The 25,265-nt window shown below is 42.5% G+C and overlaps 1 protein-coding gene across 1 annotated transcript in view; it reads left to right on the forward strand.

Annotated features, from left to right (window-relative positions):
• ALK (ALK receptor tyrosine kinase) overlaps window positions 1–25,265 on the forward strand; it is a 693,809-nt gene that overhangs the window by 468,399 nt on the left and 200,145 nt on the right. The window lies entirely within an intron of this gene.

The following is a 25,265-nucleotide window of genomic DNA, read 5'->3' on the forward strand; positions in this document are numbered from 1 at the left end:
GTGATACAATCCACTAAATGAGCCAGTTCCTTCACACTGTACCCCCTGGTTTCATTCATTTCTTGATTTTGCCCTCCTCCTACATTAACTACCTTCTTGGTGACCATAGGTCTTAGAGGTACTTTCTATTGCCCCTGAATAATTTTTCCTTTTCTAGGCAGCTTTGAGGCTAATAGCCAAAGCTCAGATTGACTCAAATCTGAGCTTGGTTCAGCATCAAGGCCTGACCCAGCACTTTCCTTTTATTTTGGCTATTACAGTTAATACTAATCAGAGAATTGTATATTTAGCATGCTTCTTCTTATTTTACATTTCCTTATATATCCAATGAGCCAACTCCTCAGGGATTGGGTCTACTACCATGTCTAAATTCCACTGGTAACTTTTACCTTTAGTAACTGATCACAGTGCAGCTGCAGTTTCATACCATAGGTGACTAGGTAACCAGCCATCCAGGGATCAAAGGTTCCTCATCCCCCCCCCCCCCCCCCCCGTTTATCCATTCTCTGTAAAAAACACATTTTTCTGTGAGCCAGGGCCATTCGAGCAAATCTCACTTCACCGACACCAACAGCAAAAGAGTTCCTGGACCCAATTCTAGCATGTGTGTGTGTGGAGTCTTCCCCACACCAACAAGCAGTTCTCAGACGCCAGCAGGGTGTCTGAGAATTCAACTCATTCCTGACACTATCTACCCAGAGATAGAATCAGATAACTCAGGCCCACAAGACCACCCTCCACTTCAGAGGCCAGTTGAAAGCCCAGTTTTCTGGGCTTTCTGTTACCCGTGTTACTGACCGACTGATTACAAACTGGAGATTCCAACGACCCCCTCCAATTCAGGATGCCAATCACAAGGCCAGATTGTTACCTGTACTTCTGACCAACTGGCTATAAATCAGAGGTTCCCACGACCCCCTCCTCTGGTTCGATTAATTTGCTAAAATGACTCAAGAAAACACATTTACCCACTAGATTACCAATTTATTGCGAACCAACAGCCAGATGAAGAGAAACGTAGGGCGAGGTCCCAAACAAAGGAACTTCTGTGCTTGTGGAGCCTGGGGCGCAGCACAGTGGCACATGGAAGTGTTCTGGTTCCCCAACATGGAAGCTCTCAGAAAAAAGGCCAGTGACCTGTCCTTTTGGGTTTTTATGGAGGCTTCTTTATGTAGTTATGATTGACTAAGTCATTGGCCATTAGCAATTGATTGCACCTCAACCCCCCTCTCCTCCCTGGAAATCTAGGGGTAAGACTGAAAGTTTCAATCCTCCGATCACATGGCTGGTTCTCTTGGCAACCAGCCCCCACCCTTGGGTGGGGTCCAAAAGTCACCTCGTTCACGCAACAAAAGACACCTTTATCACTCTCCACACTTAGGAAATTCCAAAGGTTTTGGGAGCTTTGAGCCACAAACAGAGACAAAGACCAAATATATCTTTCTTACAATAAATCACAATATCTTTAAGAGATACTGGTCTGTAGTTTTCTTTTCTTGCGATGTCTTTGTTTTTGGTATCAGGTAATACTGGCCTCATGGAATGAATCAAGAAGTGTTCCCTCCTCTTCTTTTTTTTTGGAAAACTTTGTGAAGAATTGATATTATTTCTTTAAATTTTTGGTAGAATTCAGCAGTGAAGCCATTTGGGCCTGAAATTTTCTTTGTGGGTAGTTTTTTAATTACTGACTTAATTTCTTGTTGTTATGTATCTATTCAGATTTTTTTATACTACTGAGATTTAAATAAATTAAGAGAAGGAAGGAGAAAAAAGAAGCATTTTTACTGTCTTTTATGATTTTGTAATTACCTTTACCAGAGCTCTTTGTTTTTTTTGTGTGTGGAATTATTCTGATATTACTTGCTTTCTGCCTGAAGAATCTCCTTTAGTATTTCTTATAAGGCAGGTCAGCTAGCAACAAATTCTCTCAGTTTTTGTTTATCTGGAAATGGTTTTACTTAATCTTCATTTATTTTTCTTTTTTTGGTGAGGAATATTAGCCCTGAGCTAACATCTGTTGCCAGTCTTCCTCTTATTGCCGAGGAAGATTGGCCCTAAGCTAACATCTATGCCCATCTTCCTCTGTTTTATATGTGGGATGCCTGCCGCAGCATGGCCTGATAAGCAGTGCGCAGGTCTATGCCCGAAATCCAAACCCGTGAAGCCCGGGCCACCCAAGCGGAGTTAACCATTACACCACCAGGCCAGCCCCTAACCTTCATGTATGAAAAATAGTTTTGCTGGATATAAGATTCTTGGTTGAAGGTTTTTTCTTTCAGTACTTTGAATATGTCATCTCACTGCCTTCTGGCCTCCATTGTTTCTGATAAGAAGACAACTGTTAATCTTATTGAGGTCCCTTTGTAAATGATGTCATTTTTTTCTTATTTCTTTAAAGATTTTCTCTTTGTCTTTGACTTTAGCATTTTTACTACAATGAGTCTGTATGTGGATATTATGGGTTGAATTGTGTCCCCTCAAAAAGATATGTTGAAGTCCTAACCCCCAGTACCTGTGATGTGACCTTATTTGGCTTTAGTGAAGCCTATTTTCCTTGCAGTGTGAAGCATCTGATGTCACTCTTCAGAGGGTATAGTCTTGGGCATGCTAGGATGACATCCTACAATGACAGTGGTTTTAACAGGGCTCTTTTAGACTGTCTCTTTCCCTGATCTCTGTTAAACTGTTTGCCTCTATTTACATCACATCAGCTGTTGGCTTCCACTAATTGTTAGCTGATTGTTTTATTATTTTTGGCAAAGCTCTGGAGCATATTGTTCCACAGTCTGGTCCAATTAAATGTGGGTCCCTTTGTGGTCCTTGACGTTTCTTTTGACCTCAGCTGGGCTCTTCTTAGCTGTCTCTTTCCTTGGCTCTCTCTGGCAAAATAGCTGGCCTACTGGTTGCCTTCTTGCTCTCATGAATCTACCGATCTCCTCTCCACTGTTTATCACCAAAATCATCATTGTTTTTGAGAGCATCCTTAGGCTTGACTTTCTCTACCCTGTTTCCAATAAAGTCAGTTCCTTTGGAGAGAACTTTGGAGATCTCTGTTCTTATGACCTGCCTCTCCCTAGGGCTGGGGGCAGGAGATAGTGGCCCACTTCTCTTGAAGTGACACCTGCTGTATGGGCAGGGTGCTCAGCAGAGTTAGTAGTTTTTCTTCTTCTCAACTTGACTCTCCCAGTTTGGAACCTCTGTCCTACACGTAAGCTGTGGTCAGAGCAACTGGGAGCCCAGTATTCTCAGTGTGCCATGCCTGAGGTAGAGTCTCTACTCTATGAGTGGGGGCTGGGTGGAGTAAGGGAGTGCTGATCTTGTGGCCACACTCACCTGGAATTTAGCCTTTGCCACACACAGCTGGGGAAGATGAGAAATGCTGGTGGCCTACCCCACCTGGGGGTGGGTACTAGACTGAGAGCTGGGGGAAGAGAGAGCCATCTGTTCTTGACTGAACCTAGCTGGAGTGGAGTTTCCATCACATTGAACAGGGATGGGGAAGGAGGGTTCCAATATCACAGATTCTTACTGTACTTACTGAGTTTTAGTAGGTTTTCTTGAATATTGTAAATGTTTTTTTTTTTTTTATTTGCTATATGCCCTTAGGACAATTGCCAGAGACTTTAAGTGATTGCATTTTTAAAAATAATTTTCACCAGTTATGCTCATTTCACTGGGGAACAGGCCTTCAGAGCTCCTCATGTCACCATTCCAAAAGTGGAACCCCTCTGCAATTCTTTCTTTATTTTTCTCTCTCATGCCAGATGGTGAACTCCTTTAGAATAGGGAATGAGTCCAAATAATAATTGCTGCCTGCATTTACTTTGCTAGAAACTATGCTACTCTGTGAATATTATTTCTAATCCCCTCAATAGCAAGTTGGTTATTATCACCACTTCTTGGGTGAGGAGACTGAGGCTTAAAAGGTTAAGTGACTTGCTTGAAATCTCGCCATTAGTAATTGTTGAAGCCAAGAGCCCAAACCAAGTCCCTCTCTCTAAAGTCTGTGGCCTTCCCACTTCACCATGATGCCCTTGTGTCTCTAGCACTCAGCATAGTACTTGGGATACAGGTGCTGGCTGAATCAATGAAAAAATTATAAATGAATGAATAAATAATTAAACTCTTAGGCACAAAAACCTAAGAATCTCTACCAGCACGTGACTACCCTCCCTCCTTTCCCATTTTGCTTTCAGGATGATTGATGCCCTTTCACAGCAACCTCTCTGACCTTGCTAATTAGTTCCTTTGCCTTAATGGCAACTATGACATATAAGAACAACCTTAATCCTAAATTCATTAAATTAGATCAATGGGTATTATATAGGCACAATCTTCAGGAAGTATAATACTAAGCTCTTTGGAATTTGCAAAGGGTCTTTCCTTCGAGTTTATTTCAGTGACAGATCATAGCAGTATTCTTTTGCGCTATTTGATTTTTGCATAATGTGTCAGTTTGGCTATTTTTAGGTTGGTCATCTTTAATACTGAATTGTTAAGAAATTCGATCAGCTGTACCATTCTCCGTATGATGGTACCTGAGTCTGTTTCTGACAGATACATCTATTGGACACCCTAAAAGCTGAATCAGTAGCTTCCTTCCAAACACAAGCTTTATCTTTTTAAGTTCCACTTTTTCTTTCTTTCCTCCTCTTTTTTTTTTTAGAATTAAATTTTCATTACCCAAGTAACACATGAATGTATTCTCCTTATGAAAATTTCTATGGATACATATTTCTGTGTACATGTGACATACACAAAAAAAAGGCTTGAAAAAATATATTCCAAACTTAATATAGTGGTTACCTCTAGGGATGGAAACGGGAGGGGGAAGAAGGGAACTTGCTGGTCAAAGAGAACACGAGGCTTATGGGTAATGTTTTCCTATTTTGCGAGGAGAACGTATCCTCCTCCTCTTTGTTCCCTGTGCCCACTGTCATTCTTAGTGCAAACATGTGAGAATGTGTATATCCCCAATGTATATGAGGTGAATTCAGCCAAAACCTCCTAGTGGGCCCCCTCAATGTCCTGAGGAATCACTCACCCCTTCTTAATTGTTCTCTCTTGAATAGGAGAAATGGGATATCATTATTCTTGCCTGTGCCTTTTTTGTCTACAATATATATTTTCTATTAGCATGGTCTGCTGCGGTTTATGGCAGTTTTATTGCTTATATTATTTGCCAGTAAACACCAGCTTGATCCTGAAGAAGCAGAGAGAATTGAAGAGGTACTTCGAGAGGCACATTCTGTTACCAATAGCTAGTCGCTTCCTTGCTTAGTGATTCAAGCTAAGGCAGCCCAGGGAAGAGAGACTGGGGTGTGGCACATCCAGGCATTCATTTCGACCATCTCCTCAATTGACACTAATTGCTCCCCTGTAGTTAGTCATAAAAGGGTGCAGATTGTTGGTTAGGTCAATGAGTATGTTGGAGAGAGCAAGGACTTTTAGGTTTCAATCCTGATACAAATCCTAGTTTCATCTCTAGCCGAAGGGCTCATAGGCAAGTCTTAGTCTCTTTCAAGTCAGTTTTAGTTTCTCCCTCTTCCTCCTCCTCCTCCTCCTTCCCTTCCTCCTCTTTCTAGAATTAAATGAAATTACATAGGAAAGAACCTAGTTCCATAAATGCTGGGGCACATAGAGGTGTTCTGTGATTGACTACCAGTTTCCTTTTCCTCTGCTAAGATAGGAAAAAAATTCTTTCTCCTTCTTCTGGCATTAATGTGTCCTCTGTTTCTCCTTCTAAAAATATGGGGAGCAGTCTTCACCCATGCGCATCTCCCATGGCATGGCTGGCGACCCTTATGGGTAAGATCCCTCAGACTGCACGGAGATTTGATGCAGGAAAGAAAAGTACCAAATGCTGTTCTGACTGAGGTTTGGAGTTGTCATAGACCCAGGCATCACTTCTGAAGCAGTTCCTGAAAAAGCTTTTAAGATGAAAGATTTCCAATATCTGTAGGAGGAGTAAGGCTTAGGCCCCTCGAGGAACAATAACCCCAGGCCATGCCGAATGCTTCCATCCTTCAGACGGGAACTCCCATGAGGAAACAGCAGCTGGCAGGAGATGTCATTGGCATTTCTGATTTCCATATGATAAGCTTGGCATAAAGGATATCTAACAAGTCTCAAAAAGAAAAAAAAATTAAATAAAAACTTCTTGAGCAGCGTGTTGCTTTCATCAAGCATTTCCTGGGAAAGTAACTGTTGTGGAAGCTGGAAAAGGGAGAGTGAGTGTCACATTTGACTAGCACCCCGGGAAACACCCAAACCTACTAATGCCTCCATGGTGCGCGTCATTTGCGGTGAGAAGCCTGGGACTAGAGAGGCCTCCCAAAGGATCAGGGATGAGGTTTTCTCTGAGTGAAAAGATCCCACCAATTTGGGGCCTGCCGTCAGTCATCCTTAAGGCTGTCCCTGTGCTAAGGGGGACTATGTTTTCTATTAGTAAGTTGAGAGACCCGAGTAACCCTCCTGGATCTCACCCGATTTTACTGGGTACCTTTAGGTTCTTCTGAAAAGGACTTAACTATCATTAAAGTCAGGCTTTTAATTCTGTGACCCCGGCCTAGAGGGACTAAGTTACACCTACCTTACCCCTAGGCTCCTAAAAGACTACCCTGGTTTTCATCTCTAGACTCATTCCTTGGCCTCTCCTCATGGACAAAGCCCAAGGAGCCTCAATGTAGAGGCCTTATCAAAATGAAATTGTCTGGGAAAATTCCAGAATCAAGTTTACCTAAAAGCTAATCCCAAACATTCTTAGAGGTTAAGAAAAAGAGAAGTTGGCTATAAAATGAATTGCTTCTCTAGAATTTTCTAGCAAACAAAGGCTCTTCCTCAAGATGTTACAGTAGGGGCATTCCATAGAGTTTGTGATTTGCAGAAAGGTTCAAATATAAGGGCTCTTCTTTAACCCACCCTGACTGTGGTCTGGGCAGAGATTACTCAGGATGCCTTATCAAGGCTGGGCTTCTGATGCCTGATTCAGATGCTCTGGCTCTCTGGCCCTCTGGGACACAGGAGGCAGCCAGGCTGAGCATGAAACAGTGAACCAGGAGTCTGAACCCACATCCCTAATCCAGTGCCCATCTCTGATGGGGTCAGAGCCCATTCACCCACACACAGACTGTTAGGGTAGGAAGCAGTCTTAGAAATATTGTCAAATATTGTCACAGTCACTTGGACCCAAACACAGACTCACAAAAGGTGGCCTCCTGCCTGCACTCATTCTGGCACCTTTTCTCTCATTGCTCTGTTGACCTCTGGATTGAGGGGGATGCAGCTTGCAGTACCAGCAGAGGATATCCATCGATTTAGGGAGTGGATTACAGCCAATTTCCCCTTTGGATGCCAAGAGGAAGGGAACCAACAGTGCTGTTCTGCCAGAGCCACCCTGGGCTGAACATGGACTAACAGTGTGGAGACAAGAGGGATCCTAAGCCACCAGCAGCCACCTTGGCCATTGCTTTCCCGACAAGTTCGGTAATGGAAGAAGGCAGCCTCCGAATCCCTTCTGCTGCTTCTGCTGCAGTTCGGGGTGTGTAATTGCAAAGCAGAGAAGCAAGTTTGTCGATGTAGAAAGTAAGGTCTGGCCAGCATTCCATTTCCCCCGACTTTTAATAACAGGCTGCGGGGCTAGCATTTTTCCTCTCCGTGGTTATTATCTGTTACTTTTTGCAAAGCAAGACATTCCCGTGAAGGGCGCTGAGGCTGTAAGGCGGGTCATAAAGGGTGACAAAGCAGAAAGAGTCGCCCGCAGTCTCCTCTGCTGGCGATTCACTCCGCCTGGTTATCCATCCGCACAGAGGAGTCGCGGGCCTCTCTCTCAAATGGCTTCATTCATGATGATTGACTTCGGGGATCTGCCTGCGCCTTTGCAGAATGTTAAGCAGGAAAGGATTTTTCCCTTCTTTGAACCAGCTATGTTAGGAAGCTCTAGTTTCACAGGCCTGGAGTGGGAGACTGACGGGAAAAATCAGCCCTCTGCGGTAACGCGTTCCTCAAATGAGTATAACCACTGAATAAATATGGTAATGAATCCGGGAGCAGCTCCGTGCCTGTGGGCGCTCAGGTATTTTTCTGACCCTTCTAAGCAACATCTAAAACCTTCAAATACCAGTAAAAGTTTGTTTTCTTAACATACCTTCACTTCTGTCTACTGATTACCTTTGGTGCCTATATTACATAGGTTGTGGAATATTGTTCTTTAGAAATGCAACGTCAGGTGTATTAGTATGATGCCTTGCATATCTTTCCAGTGTAGGGCCCACCGTTCTAGTCAAAGTATCACCACTCTAGTTCAAGCCTTATCCCCCCAGAGCTTGACCTTTGCATTAGTTTCCCAACATGGATCTGTCTCCACTGTTCCCAGTCCTCTTATCTCTCATTATCTTCATGATTGGTAAAGCCAAGACGTTTTGCCTATGGACCACTTTACTTATATAACTTCCCTGATGATGATAAACCTTCATGAGCTCCCCACTGACTCTCAAACAAAAACCAAACTCCTTGGTAGAATGGGTAAGGTCTTTTGCTTTGTATTATGCTAATCCTCTGCCCCCTCCACTCCACCAAGCAGGTTCACTCCTCATTTTTAACCAACCTTCACACCTTCCAACTCTGCAACCTTTGCTTACCGTTGTTTCTCCACCTGGAAGGCCCTCACCTCCCATCTCTGCCTATCACATTCCAACTCATGCCCTAGGGTCAGGAAATCTTTACTGATAATTCCTGTTACTGAACGCCTTGTATTATAGATATATGAGGAAATATCTTGTCTTCCCCACTAGAATATAGGGTTATTGAGAGCAGGGACCTTGTATTTTTTTGTGTTTCTACCCTGCCCCCTCACCTATAGTAGCCCACTGCTTTGCATGTCACAAACATGTAATAATTTTTTAAATGATGAATGAATATATAAATGAATAAGTGACCAACAAATTAATTAATTGGTTAATACTGGGCAAACTTTCCCTTAACTTCTAGTCTCTATTTTACTATGCCACCCAAAGCAAAGAAACGCACCTCTTAGTAATGTGATTTGAAAAGCAAGGTTATAAAATATCTGTTACTAATGCTTTTTCTCTGAAATCCTTGGTTGCATACATACTTTAAGAGAGTAGAGCATAAAAACTTGGAACTAGGGGCTGGGTTTTCTGGTTCCACGAATCCCCAAGGAGTGCTGAGGTGTGGAGATTGGAAAACATCAAGAATTAGATCAGCCAGAGCACACAGAGGTTGACTGTTTTCTGGTCTAGGTGAATATTTTGTAATTGCAGAGTTGATTCAGCCCTCGAGGTCATGAACTGGGAAATCTAGCCCTCTGTGGTTCTATTTGAATTAAGGACTAATCGAATCCAGCCAGTAAAAGCAAACCACTCCTTATAGGTTGTGAGTATAGGGTAAGAGAAGGAAGCCAGGAAGCATGAAGTTAAAGGGGTGCTGTGCCCCAGGGTGGTGAAGCTTAGGGAGCTCTTCTGTTGATTTTCAGAAACAGAATTACAACCGTACTTTTAAAAAATAAATACATAAAATAAACATGTCCTGAAGCATACAATTTATAAGCCCAACCACTAGGGTAAGTGCACTCTCAATCTTAAGCGTGGTGTTAGGCTGTATTCCAGTACATGGGACTGTCATACTTAGCACCTGCAAGAACAGAACAGAGCAGTTCCAGTCCTTGTGCACGTAAAGCCCCCAAGATGGGACAGCCTTGAGGAAGAGTCTCTCTTCCTGGTATCATATCTGAATTTTTTATTTGGATTGGAAATATCTAGTTGGTGATCACAGGGTATAGGCTAGAGGCTGTTTAGTCAGAAGAAATAACCTTGCCTTGGAATGAGCATACTCTATCACTACCTATGTGATCCTGGGCAAGTCTCTTCCTTCTCCATCAGTTTCTTTATCTGGTGAACTAGGGGATTAGAACAGACAGTCTCTGGGTCTGCTTTCAACCTGTGGGAGATCAAAATTTGGCCACCCCAAAATGTATCTCTTTACCTTGATTATTTTCTCTGATGGACATTCGACCTCCCCCACTAACTGCCTAAAGGAATTTAACTCTGGGTATGGACAGACTGGCAGGGTCCTCGCTAAGCCCATTCTTGTCAAAGTTATGTTAACCAAACATTTACATTTGTAAAGGTATCTCCCTGTCTGTACTGGGAAGAGGGGGGATGACCTTATCTCTGGAAACTCTTATCAGTACAGAAGGAAAGGACTTAAATCTGCATACTCTTTATTGTTGTGCTTTCCGGTAATCTGTCTCCTCCCCCACCCCCAAGACCTCCTTTGTCTTTTTATTTTATTTTATTTTTTTTGGTTATTGCAGTAACATTGGTTTATAACATTGTAAAAATTTCAGGTGTACATCATTGTACTTCTATTTCTGCATGGACTACATCATGTTCACCACCAAAATACTAATTACAACCCATCACCACACACATGTACCGAATTATCCCTTTCACCCTCCTCCCTCCCCTCTTCCCCTCTGGTAACCACCAATCCAATCTCTGTCCCTATGTGTTTCTTTATTGTTGTTATTATCTACTACTTAATGAAGGAAATCATACGGTATTTGACCTTCTCCCTCTGACTTATTTCACTTTGGATTATACCCTCAATGTCCATCCATGTTGTCACAAATGCCTGGATTTCATCGTTTCTTACGGCTGAGTAGTATTCCATTGTGTATACATACACCACATCTTCTTTATCCATTTATCCCTTGATGGGCACTTAGGTTGCTTCCAAGTCTTGGCTATTGTGAATAACGCTGCAATGAACACAGGGGTGCATGTACCTTTGCAAATTGGTGTTTTCAAGTTCTTTGGATAAATAGCCAACAGTGGAATAGCTGGATCATATGGTAGTTCTATCCCTGATTTTTTGAGGAATCTCCATACTGTTTTCCATAATGGCTGCACCAGTTTGCACTCCCACCAGCAGTGTATGAGAGTTCCCTTTTCTCCACATCCTCTCCAACACATATTGTTTCCTGTCTTGTTAATTATAGCCATTCTGACAGGTGTGAGGTGATATCTCATTGTAGTTTTGATTTGCATTTCCCTGATAGTTAGTGATTTTGAACATCTTTTCATGTGTCTGTTGGCCATCTGTATATCTTCTTTGGAGAAATGTCTGTTCAGGTCTTTTGCCCATTTTTTAATTGGGTTGGTAGTTTTTTTGTTGTTGAGATGCATGAGTTCTTTATATATTTTGGAGATTAAGCCCTTATCAGATGTATGGTTTGCAAATATCTTCTCCCAATTGTTAGGTTGTCTTTTCGTTTTGTTGATGGTTTCCTTTGCTGTGCAGAAGCTTTTTAGTTTGATGTAGTCCCATTTGTTTATTTTTTCTATTGTTTCTCTTGCCCGGTCAGATGTGGTGTTTGAAAAGATGTTGCTAAGACAGATGTGGAAGAGCGAACTGCCTACGTTTTCTTCTAGAAGTTTCATAGTTTCAGGTCTTACATTCAAGTCTTTAATCCATTTGGAGTTAATTTTTGTGCATGGTGTAAGGTAAGGGTCTACTTTCATTTTTTTGCATGTGGCTATCCAGTTTTCCCAACACCATTTGTTGAAGACACTTTCTTTTCCCCATTGTATGTTCTTGGCTCCTTTGTCAAAGATTAGCTGTCCATAGATGTGTGGGTTTATTTCTGGGCTTTCGATTCTATTCCATTGATCCGTGTGTCTGTTTTTGTGCCAGTACCATGCTGTTTTGGTTACTACAGCTTTGTAGTATATTTTGAAATCAGGGAGTGTGATACCTCCAGCTTTGTTCTTTTTTCTCAGGATTCCTTTAGCAATTCGGGGTCTTTTGTTGTTCCATATAAATTTTAGGATTCTTTGTTCTATTTCTGTGAAAAATGTTGTTGGAACTTTGATAGGGATTGCATTGAATCTATAGATGGCTTTAGGAAGTATGGACATCTTAACTATGTTAATTCTTCCAATCCAAGAGCACGAAATATCTTTCCATTTCTTTGTGTCTTCTTCAATTTCCTTCAGAAATGTTTTATAGTTTTCAGTGTACAGATCTTTCACCTCTTTGGGTAAGTTTATTCCTAGGTATTTTATTCTTTTTGTTGCAATTGTAAATGGGATGGTATTCTTAATTTCTCTTTCTGCTACTTCGTTGTTAGTGTACAGAAATGCAACTGATTTTTGTATGTTGATTTTGTATCCTGCAACTTTACCATATTCGTTTATTACTTCTAAAGGTTTTCTGGTGGATTCTTTAGGGTTTTCTATATATAAAATCATGTCATCTGCAAATAGTGACAGTTTCACTTCTTCCTTTCCAATTTGGATCCCTTTTATTTCTTTCTCTTGCCTGATTGCTCTGGCTAGGACTTCCAATACTATGTTAAATAGGAGTGGTGACAGTGGGCATCCTTGTCTGGTTCCTGTTCTTAGAGGGATAGCTTTCAGTTTTTCACCATTGAGGATGATATTAGCTGTGGTTTTCTCATATATGGTCTTTATTATGTTGAGATACTTTCCTTCTATACCCATTTTATTCAGAGTTTTTATCATAAATGGATGCTGTATCTTGTCAAATGCTTTCTCTGCATCTATTGAGATGATCATGTGATTTTTGTTCTTCGTTTTATTAATGTGGTGTATTACGTTGATTGATTTGCAAATGTTAAACCATCCCTGCATCCCTGGAATAAATCCCACTTGATCATGGTGTATAATCTTTTTAACGTATTGTTGTATGCGATTTGCTAGTATTTTGTTGAGGATTTTCGCATCGATGTTCATCAGTGATATTGGCCTGTAATTTTCTTTTTTTCTGTTGTCCTTGTCTGGTTTTGGTATCAGGGTAATGTCCGCTTCGTAGAATGAGTTAGGGAGCTTCCCCCCCTCCTCAATTTTTTGGAAGAGTTTGAAAAGTATAGGTATTATGTCTTCTTTGAATGTTTGGTAGAATTCACCAGGGAAGCCGTCTGGTCCTGGACTTTTATTTTTGGGGAAGTTTTTGATTACTGTTTCGATCTCCTTACTGGTGATTGGTCTATTCAAATTCTCTACTTCTTCTTGATCCAGTTTTGGAAGGTTGTATGATTCTAAGAATTTATCCATTTCTTCCAGGTTGTCGAATTGGTTGGCATATAGCTTTTCATAGTATTCTCTTATAATCTTTCGTATTTCTGAGGTGTCTGTTGTAACCTCTCCTCTTTCATTTCTGATTTTACTTATTTGTGCCGTCTCTCTTTTTTTCTTGGTGAGTCTAGCTAAAGGTTTGTCTATTTTGTTGATCTTTTCAAAGAACCAGCTCTTGGTTTTATTAATTTTTTCTATTTTTTTGTCTCTATTTCATTTATTTCTGCTCTGATTTTTATTATTTCCCTTCTTCTACTGATTTTGGGCTTTGTTTGTTCTTCTTTTTCCAGTTCCTTTAGGTGCATTGTTAGATTGTTTATTTGAGATTTTTCTTGTTTGTTGAGATAGGCCTGTATCGCTATAAACTTCCCTCTTAGAACCGCTTTTGCTGTATCCCATAAATTCTGGCATGTCGTATTTTCATTTTCATTTGTCTCTAGGTATTTTTTGATTTCTTCTTTGATTTCTTCGTTAACCCAGTCGTTGTGCAGTAGCGTTTTGTTTAATCTCCATGTATTTGTGGCTTTTCTGATTTTCTTCCTATAGTTGATTTCTAGTTTCATACCGTTGTGGTCAGAAAAGATGCTTGGTATTATTTCAATCTTCTTAAATTTATGGAGACTTGTTTTGTGGCCTAATATGTGATCAATCCTGGAGAATGTTCCATGTGCATTTGAAAAGAATGTGTATTCTTCGGTTTTTGGATGGAATGCTCTGTATATATCTACTAGGTCCATCTGTTCTAGTGTGTCGTTTAAGGCCAATGTTTCCTTATTGATCTTCTGTTTGGATGATCTATCTTTTGGTGTAAGTGGAGTGTTAAAGTCTCCTACTATTATTGTGTTACTGTCTATTTCTGTTTTTATGTCTGTTAATAATTGCTTTATATATTTAGGTGCACCTACATTGGGTGCGTAGATATTTCCAAGTGTTATATCCTCTTGTTGGATTGTTCCCTTGATCATTATGTAATGCCCTTCTTTGTCTCTTTTTACAGTTTTTGTTTTAAAGTCTATTTTGTCTGATATGAGTACTGCTACCCCAGCTTTCTTTTCATTGCCATTTGCGTGGAGTATCTTTTTCCATCCCTTCACTTTCAGTTTGTGAGTGTCTTTAGGTCTGAAGTGTGTCTCTTGTATGCAGCATATATATGGGTCTTGTTTTTTTATCCAGTCAGCTACCCTATGCCTTTTAATTGGAGCATTTAGTCCATTGACGTTTAAAGTAGCTATTGATAAGTATGTACTTACTGCCATTTTTTAACTTTTTTTTTTTTCTCAGTGTTTTAGTAGTCCTTCTCTGTTCCTTACTTCTTCTATACAGAATTGATGGTCACTTTAGTTTGACCTCTGTCTGAAAGCTGTACTCTTTAACTCCCCTCCTCCATCCTTTTATGTTTTTGATATCATATCTAACCTCTTTTTTGTGCATTTTTATCCATTACGTTCTAATCATGGAAATAGATAATTTTTCCTATTTGTGGTCTTCTCTTTTCCCCTTAAATCAGTCCCTTTAACATTTCTTGTAGCACTGGTTTCTTGGTGACAAACTCCTTTAATTTTTGCTTATCTGGGAAAATTTTGATCCCTCCTTCCATTTTGAATGATAACCTTGCTGGGTAGAGTATTCTTGGCTGTAAGTTTTTTCCTTTTAGCACTTTAAATATATCGTGCCATTCTCTTCTAGCCTGTAAGGTTTCTGCTGAGAAGTCAGCTGATAGCCTTATGGGGTTTCCTTTGTATGCAACTTGACATTCTCTTGCGGCTTTTAGGATTCTCTCTTTATCTTTAATTCTGGACATTTTGGTTATGATGTGTCTTGGTGTGGGCCTCTTTGGGTTTATCTTGTTTGGGGCTCTCTGTGCTTCCTGTACCTGGATGTCTGTTTCCTTCCTTAGGTTAGGGAAGTTTTCATCTATTATTTCTTGAAATAGATTCTCTGCCCCCTTGTCTCACTCTTCTCCTTCCGGGACACCTATAACACGGATGTTAGTGCGCTTGATGTTGTCCCAGAGGTCCCTTAGACTGTCCTCACTCTTTTTAATTCTTTTCTCTTTTACCTGTTCGCCTTGGGTAATTTCTTCTAGTCTTTCTTCCAGTTCACAGATCCGTTCTTCTGTATCCTCTACTCTGCTTTTGAGTCCCTCTAACGAATTTTTCATTTCCAGTATTGTATTCTTCATTTCTGATTGGTTCTTTTTTATATCTTCCATTTCTTTGTTGACATTCTCACTGAGTTCATCTATTCTTCTCCCCAGATCAGTGAGCATCCTTAACACTCTTAGTTTGAACTCTCTGTCGGGTAGGTTGCTCATTTCTGTTTCACTTAGTTCCTTTTCTGGGGTTTTGTTCTGTTCCCTTACTTGGAATGTATTCTTTTGCCTCTTCATTTTGCCTCTTTCCCTGTGCTTGTGTCTACATATGAGGTAGGTCAGCTACGTCTCCTGCTCTTGGATAGGTGACCTTATATAAGTGATGCCTTAGGAGGCTTCCAGTGTGCTTCCCTCAGTTCTCAATGTTCCAGGGGTGGCCCCTATGTGTGCTACGTGTGTCCTTCTATTGTGGCCTGTTAGCTCTCCCTATAGGCGCCCAGGAGGCTGAGTTATGCTCCTGGCCAGCTGTTGTTATGGTCAGCTGCTTGTAGTTGTTGTGGGCCCTTCAGTCTCTTTATCAGGTGTGGGGAGCCCCAGCACAGTTGGCTGTAAGTTCTAATACCACATTTGTGTTGCAGTATTTCTTTTAACTGAGTAGGCCCCCAGCGTGGCAGGTTACAATTGCTGTAAGCCTCTAGCCTATTAGGTCTCTTGTCAGCTCTCTGAGGATTGCAGCTGGGTGGGGCTGGCCTCAGGCACAGGAGCACCCAATTGTTTCAGGCTTTGGAAGGTGGGGCAAACCTCCTATGTGGGTCTTTGAGAAGCACAAGTCTTCTGCAGCTGACAAGCCCTGTTGCCCACAGGTCCACACACACAGTCAACACAGTCCTGCCCCGTGTGAGCGCCCCGACCTCCCCAAGCAGACCCAGTCTCTCCATGGCGGGAGCCCCACACACTCCGCCACCGCCCCACACTCTCCACCCACTCCTTGTGCACACCCTGCCCGCTCAAGTCGGCTCAGTTGCCAGGCTGCAGAGAATCCAGTCACCAATCTATGCAGGCCCACACGTTGCCTGAGGGCTTGTTGTTGCGTGAGGCCAGTCTCTAGGGTGGGCTGCCTGCCCTGGCTGAGCTGGATTAAATCGGTGCTCTAGTGGGTGGAGCAGACCCTGGGCTAGCAGGCCTCAGGGAGAACTCCAATGGCGTCTGTGTCAGCACACTCACACCAGGCCACAACAATGGCAGCCGCCAATGTCCCAGTCCCTGGAGAGGTCTCACCCCTCACCGAGATGCACTCAGGGCCTATTAGGTGAGTCTCTTGTCACCAAAGCACTGTGCACCTTTCTTTCTGGTGATTTTAAGATGCTTTCTGGAACGGGTGAGTTTGTGCGCGGGCCCTTTAAGAGCCAGTTTTAGTTTCTTTGTGAACCGGGTTTTCTGGGGGTACTCCCCAATGCTTTAGCAGCAGGCAAAGTCAGATATTATGCCGCTGGTCTCGATTGTGCTGGGTCCACAAAATGCCCACAGCGGGGGCTCCCCGGCTCAGGGCCCCGCTCCTCCAGGGAGGGCTGCGTACCTGTGCGCTGCTCCCGGCGGCCGTGAAGCTGGCGGCTTGTGAAGGCGGCGTTTTTCCTCTCCGGAAGGGAGTCTCTGCCTCTTCTACCCCAGTTAGGATTGTCCGTTGTTGCAGGAGTTCCTCTTATCCAGTTTTCAGTTCTGTCTCAGGGGTAATTTTTCCACGAGTAGTTGTAAATTGGCTGTGTCCACGGGAGGAGGTGAGTTCAGAGTCTGCCTACGCCGCCATCTTGACTCCGCCTCCTCTCCTCCTTTGTCTTTATCTAAATTTATTTAAGGTGAAAAACCTCCGCCATTTGTTGATAAACTCAGTTTCCCTGGTTTCTCCCCTGTATACATGTTATTAAACTTTGATTTTCTCCTGCTATTCGCTCTCATTTCAATTTAATTTGTAGCCCAGCCAGGAAGGACCCAGAGCGGGTAGAGGATACTCTTCTTCCTCCTTCAAACCCTAGGACTCTCACTTGTGGAGAAATTCTATGAGTGTATGAATCTTTGTTCTTTGTAGCATCTGTAGGACTATCACTTTTCAGTACAAGTTTGCATCTTGAGCTATCCCAAGAATTAGGAGTTTTGAGAAAAGAAGGGAGAAATGTTTCAAAAGTTGATTACCAAAGCAAAGAAAAGATGCTAACATTGATTGACCTGCTGGAATGTTTGAAATACGCCAAACATCTATAAGACAGGGGTAAATCTTGTCAGCAAATATTTTTTGACTGCATGCTACAGGGCAGGTATTGAGTCAGATACTGGAGATGCAACATGGAGTTTATAGTCTAATCCCGTTTTACAGATGGAAAAGCTGACATTTAGAGAGGTTAAGTAATTGGCACAAGGTCACATAGCTATTGGTGAGTAGAATCAAAATTTGAACCCTCATCCCTCTCACTGCTGCAGTACATCATACTGCATCCTGGGAATTGAGATAAAAGGACCAAAAGGAGTAGTGTCTGGAGCCTGAGACTGGATCTGACATCTTGATGTTCTTCCTGATGGAGCCACCGAAGTGAGTTTTTTGTGCTTCTTGACCTCTCCCCAAAGTCTGATAGTCTCTGAAAATCCTTTGCTTCCCTTAGTAATTTTTGTTGAAGCATCATCTGTAAATTATGCTAATCCCTTGGAAAATTGCTTCTGGAAAACTCAAAACCAGACCTCTGAAGCCTGGCCCTTGGGTCCCATATTTGATATTTCTAGAAGCTGAAAGTGGACTTAGTCCTATTTCAGATCACAAATCAGGTACTTGAAGAAATAGCTAAAAGATAGCTCTCCAGCAAATTGGAATTTTATTCCCTAATCCCATTCCCCAAAGCTCCTGGCTTCTTGTTGGATTAGCATATAGGCATTGAGGCACCTGAAAGAGATTATGAAGACCCTAGAACTGGTTCTGTATTCCATCCCACCCTCCCACTTCTGACCTGCAGCCCTTGAGCCTATATCCTCAACACAGTGGTTCTGACTGGAGAGCCTGCTCATTCCAAACCTAATGGATTGAAGGAGTGCTGCACCAGCCTAAGGTAATTCCTTGCCCACTATCTCATGTAGGGCTGTAGGGGGGAGACCTGAAGGATCAAAAGGATCAGGGTGGGGGCTGGGGGAAGGCTAATGACTTGAGTTTAGATACACTCCATTTTATGCTAAAAGGATAAAAAGAGTTGTTGAGGAGAGCATGCCAATTAGGTGACCAATAGAGCTTCAGCAGGAGAAACTAGACTAGAGATAAAGAACATGTTTTGGGGGCATAGTGGAAAGATAATGGACTTGAATGCCAGCTCAGTATACTAACCATGTGCCTTGGGTCACGAGGCATCAGTGTCTTCCTCAATTGAATGGGGATAATAACACTTCCCTTGGAAGGTTGTGAAGATAATTGCTAACATAGAGCAAAAGTCTAGTTGCAGTAGAAGCTACCTGCTAGTATTTTTGCTTTATCTGTATTGTCCCTCATGTATCCAGCAAGGTTTCAGACCTAGCACGTCAGCACCATGGCATTCAATAGTCACTTGTTAGCGAGGGAAGAAGCTTAACTGTGAACAGACACGTGTGATTTTATCTTATGTATATGTATACATGTGTGGGGGTATATCAGCCTATGAGTGTGTGTGCAAGTGTACACATATCCTGTGTGTACATGCATCGTGTGCATGTCCCTGCCCAGAGCTACACCTCCAGGTGACATTTCCCGAAGTGACTGGGAGTTTTGATAACCTCCCTTCTCATGCAGCCTGCCTTGAATGTGGCAGTTTGAGAATCCCAGTTATAGACTCTTGTCTCAAAACAGCCTGGAAAACATAAAGACAAGCCTCACAAACATTGTCTCATTAGTTCAGTAAAACCTTACTAATTTATCCTAATTGCAGGGAAGGATCGTTTGCATGCGGGAAGTGTCTGAAAGGGGCCTGCTTTAATAAATAGACAGGACTTATTTGTAATTAGTGGTGCCACTTACACACAAACAATCAATGTGATCAAGTCCTTAAAAACAGTTTGTTCTCGTAAGTGGGTTGCACATTCCCACTGTCATCTTGAAGCTGCTAATGCAAGGAGTGACCTGGGAGCAAGAGTCCTTTATTTTCCTTCTTATTTCCAAGTAAACAACAATCTAACAGATGGCCAAGGGAGTTGAACTAGGGCCTACTTGCAGGGGTGGAGGGAGACAACAATGGCAAAGCTGAGAGTTTTGGCAAGAGTCAGGACTCACAAGACCTAAATTCTCATCCTAGTTCAGTCCCTGAACTGTCAAATTACTTTATCTCTCTGGGTCTTAATTTCTCATTTCTCAAGTGACAGAGTTTAACTCAGTGGTCTCTCAGTGCTTTTAAATCATAGCATTTCAGAGCTGTAGGAGATCCTAGAGATCATCCTGTATTTATATGTGAAGATAGTAAGGGGTTCTTCCCATCTCATGTTCCTCTGAGGGTTCCTAAACTACAAATTATGAAGGTTGAACATATGTTTAATGATGTATATGATTGAGATAAGGCTCAGGCAAGAGGGTGGGACTGGAAGAACTTGACTCAGGTCAAGGTCCAGCAGAGAACAGAGGAGCAGCCAATAGAGCACACAGAGAATGGGCACTCAGAGAAACCAGAAATGGGTGTTGGGGTAGAGAAGTGGACAGGAGAATCCAGAGAAGGAGCAAGAAAGGTCTGGGGTCACCAATGGAGCAGGCAGGCAGGTGGGAAGCCCATGAGGAATCAAGGACCCAGATGAGAATCTTGGCAAAGAAAAGCAAAACTCAGCAAAAGTATTGGGCCCAGCTTCAGGGCACCAAAGAAGAGGATGAGGATTGATGGAGAGCCATTGGCCCTGCCACTGGTGGTAATTACAAGGCTGGAGGTCCAAAGGCATCTTCTCTGATTAAAGGAGATCAAGAAAGCCCTGGGCTTGCGAATTGTTTTCTATCCTCTGGAGACATGTAGCATAATAAATGGAAGGCCTGGTTGATGAATTGAAGGGAGCTCCATGTGATGGAGGGTATCCAGGTAGAAATGGTTCAAAGCAGTAGGAAATGCAATGCTGATGGTCCAGGTGAGCCATCGAATCAGAGCTAGAGCTGAAAATCTGAAAGTCATCCCCACAGAAAGAAGCAGTGAACCTGTGAGAATGGACAAGCTCTCTGCAGAGAGCAGAAAGAGAAAGAGAAAGGTCAAAGACAATCTTAGAGAACACCCTCATTCTGGTTGGGCAAATAAATTAAAAGGTGACCTATCCTCTTACCTTACTAGAGGCTAATAGTGAAGTATATATTGAAGACAGGTGGGAGAAAGGACGAGTGGCATTTTAGAGGACACAAGAATAAATATGGGCTTTCCTCCTTGAGTTGCATATTATCAGATCCACCTGTCTGTGCCTCTCCTTCACTTACATTATTGTTCACTGATGAGATGGCATCTCCATAGTCTCCAGAATGCAAACAACAACAAAACAAGTCCTTGGTTTTCTTTTCATTCAGAGAGTGTGAGTTGAGAAGTGGAAGACATAGAAATAAATCAGCCCCTCGATATGGATGTTTGTATGTTTCCTTCTTCCTGGGCAATTCCATTCTAGAGAAAATTTCAGCAAGTCTTGCTTTTTTCTTGATTCATTTTTCTAACTGAGCATTCTCATGCTCAAAACTGGTGACCTTGAGGCGGTCAGCTGGGGCAGCAATCTCAGAAAGGTCTGCCTGCCTCCCAAATGTCTCTCTTCTCAGCCTGAAATTCATAGAACTAAAAACTATCTCATCTACCCATTCCCCCTTTTTTTAAAAAACATGAAGAATCAGTCCAGGAAAGATGAAATAAATGGCTTACTCCAGTTCATTAGTGCATATTATGGATTACATAGTATTTCTCAAATCAGAGTATTTTATGTGAGCCCCTTTTAAAATAAAAAAAGGATATTTTATGAGTCCCTGTAATACATGCTTATTCCCCCAGGGAACCCCAGACTCCAGGTTAAGAGTCCGAAGTGTAGTTCAAGGTGGCTGATGGTAGCGACTTGTTTCCTGAAGGATCTAGTTGAAATGTGTCATATGCTCCTCTCCCACTGGCATCCTGAGTTCTATAAAATGGTTTTTTCCTGAATACTTTTGCTCCAGGAATCTTCCCAGGCCCCACCCTGTAACCTTCTCACTCTTTCTCCTTTGACCGATGGAGTGTATCTTTCTCTGTCTCCGGTCATAGGGGTCTCTGTGACTTTTTGGTTTCCAAGGCACCTCACTAGATATTGGCCTTTATTTGGCTCACTAACTCTCTCAGGTCCACGCTCATTCAGAAGGTGAGGCAGAAGAAGATGGGGGAGTTTTCCAGGTGATGGGATGGCTGCGCCACCGTGACATGCACACGGGGGAGAAAAATGTCAGTGGCCCAGTAGGAGGCACAACCTTGGGAAGCTCTGAATAGAATGTGGGATGGAAAAATCTGCTGGGTCAAAGAGGGTGTGTAGGGACTTGAGCCACAGCATATGGGAACTGGAGGGCCCTAGGGGAGTCCTAGACCTAGTCCTCCTCAAACTCCACATCTGTTATTAGCTGTGTGACCTTGAGCAAGTCACTTTGCTTTCCTCAATTTCTGTTTCCTCATCATGATAGACCTACCTCGCTCGTACGGTGGTGGTGAAGGTTGAATGAAATAATGGATATGAAGTGCTTAACACAATGTCCAGCACCTAATAAGAACTCAATAAATGGGGGCTGTGAATAGCAACAAAGGTGGAATTAGAAACCTGGGTCTCTGGAATCCCTCATTTGGGATGTTACACATCTCACCCACAGGGGACAAATTCACCTCACAGGTTTATTTATGATTGAGCCTTGTGGAAAATGTGTTCTGAAGAATATAAAGAACTGCCTCAGATTAGAAAGCTATGAATTCTAGGCAGTTGGACGTGTTGGCTGCAGAGTTGAGGGACAGGATTGAACATGGAGCATAGGGGATGCATGTGGACTCCATGCACAAAATAAGATGTGCTGCTAATGGGGACAGCTGACATGTGGACAAAATCAGAGTGTGCCATGGGGTGAGGGAGCAGAAAGGCCTGCCTCCTGATCATTATTCAGGCCAGTTCCTTCCTGAAAATTCTGACTCTTCTAACCTCCTAATACAGAAGGTCCATGAACTGGGCAGCCCTCTCAGCTCCACGCAGGCTCTGCAAATGAGTAGAGGTGCAATCAGTGATTGGTGGGCTTCACTTCAGAGGTGTTGGGCATCTGCCAGGCTAAAGCCCTTTGAGCCTAAGAGGGACCTCATGTTTACTGAAGGCAAACTTGAGGAAGGGCTGGTAATAATTCAGCTCATAGCCTCATAGATTCTCGTCCCAACTCAAATCCTAAGGAGTCTCAGTGCAAAGGGGGTCTGGGTGGGAGGAATGGAAAATGGAAAAGTGTGGAAGAGGGGCTTCAGGAGGTCAGAGTTCCTAGGGAAGACACAGGCAGCAGATTTGGTGGAATGATGCATTTGTTCCTTCTGCCTTGTCTATAAAAGATTCCTCAACCTTCCCTGAATTGCATCCCCGGGCTTCGTAGAGTAGGGGTTGACTTGTCCCAAGGTCATGCTCATCAGTGATAGGGATGGAGAAATGTCACTCTGGGCCTTGTTGGCTCTGCAATTATTCAAATGCTTTGCTTATAATACAATCACAGCTCCTAGCTCTGATTATTGGCATCATCAACATCATCTATTAACGGGTTTTGAGCTCCTCTGGGTACAGGGCATTGTACAAGATGCTAAACAGTGCCAAACACAGATTCAGAAAATGAAAGACAGAAAAGAGCAGAAAGTGGACCAAACCAGGCATCATTCTGAGTAGCAAGATCTAAATCAGCCTGAATCCGTTCCTGTGAGCTAATCTTAAAGGGCCAGGGCCTCCTAAATTCCAGAAGTGCATTAATTATTCCAGAGTCTTTTTATCATTCTTGTCTCCATTATTTTCAGCTGCCTACTTTTAACTAGAAGTATTTAAATTTCTATTAGCTTTCTTTTTATCCCTTTTGTTAAATAAACTTTCTCTTTATCACCTATCAGACTTTCCTGGTGTGGCCATCTGCAGGGGGAGAACTAGCAGGAATCGAACAGAACAAAATAAATAGGTAAAGGAGGACTTGATTCCAAATTGGCCAGACTGCTGTGTTTGCACAGTGGCGCCTTGCTACCTGGTGTTTCTTCTTGATGGGACCTTGGGAACTCAGCACAAAGGAAGGAGACAAACTTTGCAGAAAATGCCCATCACCCCGGCGTGAAACGTGCTCAGCCCGCTGCAGAGCTCCAAACATCTGTTCTGCCTCCTTTCGTGCGTGTGCTTTTAAGCCGATGGTGGGAGACAGCCTGCCAGAAACGTCTTAGTTTCCACCAAAGACATATTGTAGGTTAGAAGGCAGACGGCTGTTGTTGTATTGAAAACCTGTTCATCAGAGTTTCCAAAAGGAACAGATATGAAAGGTTCAAATGAACCCTTCAGGGTTTCTCCATCTAACCAGGCCTTAAGCTCTGCCTCTCATTAATCTTTAATGAACAACAAAGAAAATGTGTCGCTGGCTAATTATCGTGTAGGGTGGCAGATGCTGAGCGAGGAAAAGTCCCCAGAGTCACGTCATTTAAAGGGACACTGTCAAAAAGAAAGTCTTATTTTGAAACGGATTCCCTGACCTGTAACATTATCTATTTCTTGTTAAACTTGCATTACACTTCTCTCTCGACATTTTTACCATTATCTCTGACTGGGGGACTTGAAAATTAAAAGTCTGGAGCAATCCAAATTTGGAGAAACCCAAATTTGTCCCCCTACAGGAAATTCTCATCCCTTCTCACTGGAGCTGGATGGAAGGACTCAACTGCTTTTCCTCCTGTCGTGTTGCCTACCTGCAATGTCTTTCCCCTGCATCTACTTCCTCCAAATTCTTCTTTCCCCCATTAATTAGTTAATCCTGTCCCATGCTGGGCTGGGGTTTCCCTTACTTTGTATTTTCTTAGCACTTATGCAGTCTCGGCATGTGAATTCTTGAATGTAAGTTCCTTTAGGGCAGGAACTATGTCTCATCACCCATATCCAGTACCTACCACATGCCTGGTGCATACTATGCTCAATAAGTGTTTGTTGAATTCAGTGAAATTGCTTATATGTGCCTTGGGCTTATTTGTTTCTTATTCCATACTACCTCTTTAGTCTTCACACTAAAAACTCCTTGAGGGTAGGATTCTTGTCTTATTCTTCCTTTGCTCTACCGCTAGAACACTTGCTACACACTTCTGTAACAGGTTCTCCACGTGCTGGATGGCCGTGTTAATTGTTTAAAGTTAGTTTTTTATAGCAACCCAGCATGAACTATGAAGTGTCCTGTTGGAGTAAATAGTTATATGCTCTCTAAATACTATGAAACTAGGGTAGTCTCAGTAGGTTTCCTTTTATAGCCAATTTTATTTTTAGATTTAAATGCAAGGATCTCAATGTTATATTTTTAGGATTCAGTTTACTTCAGGAGTCACTCAAAAAAAAAATTTTTAATTTAAAAATGTTAACCCCAGTCAAATTCCAAACAAGTTGCTGAAGAAGTGGTTTTGGAACTTTTAGAAAAGAATGCAGTGATTCTCCGAGTCAGCACAGGCTCACCTAAAACAATTCCTGGAAAACACCTTCTTTAGAAGAGTTGTGAGATTAGTAGGATAAGGAATGTGACAGACACAGAAGATCTTGATTTAAGCAACACATGTGACAGTGTTTTTCTTGACACTCTGGTAGGTGGGTCTGCAGCAAATCGAACACGTGTATCCGGAGGCATAGTGAATGAGCCTTGTCCATCTGGAAGGTGTCTCTAATAAAAACGATAAGGATTCTGCCTTGACCTTTGGCTCTGTGTTTTTAATGCATGACTGAGATGGTGGCAGAGAGGGAATCCTAACATTTGTTCAGACCTACTACATTCTGGCCACATGCCAGAAGCTGTATGTTCATTATCTCATTTCATAGGAGGCCTCTTCTGCTGATGACTCCAAGCGCGGCAGGAG

Source organism: Diceros bicornis, chromosome 12 (assembly GCF_020826845.1).
Source record: "Diceros bicornis minor isolate mBicDic1 chromosome 12, mDicBic1.mat.cur, whole genome shotgun sequence".
Taxonomy (NCBI): domain Eukaryota; kingdom Metazoa; phylum Chordata; class Mammalia; order Perissodactyla; family Rhinocerotidae; genus Diceros; species Diceros bicornis.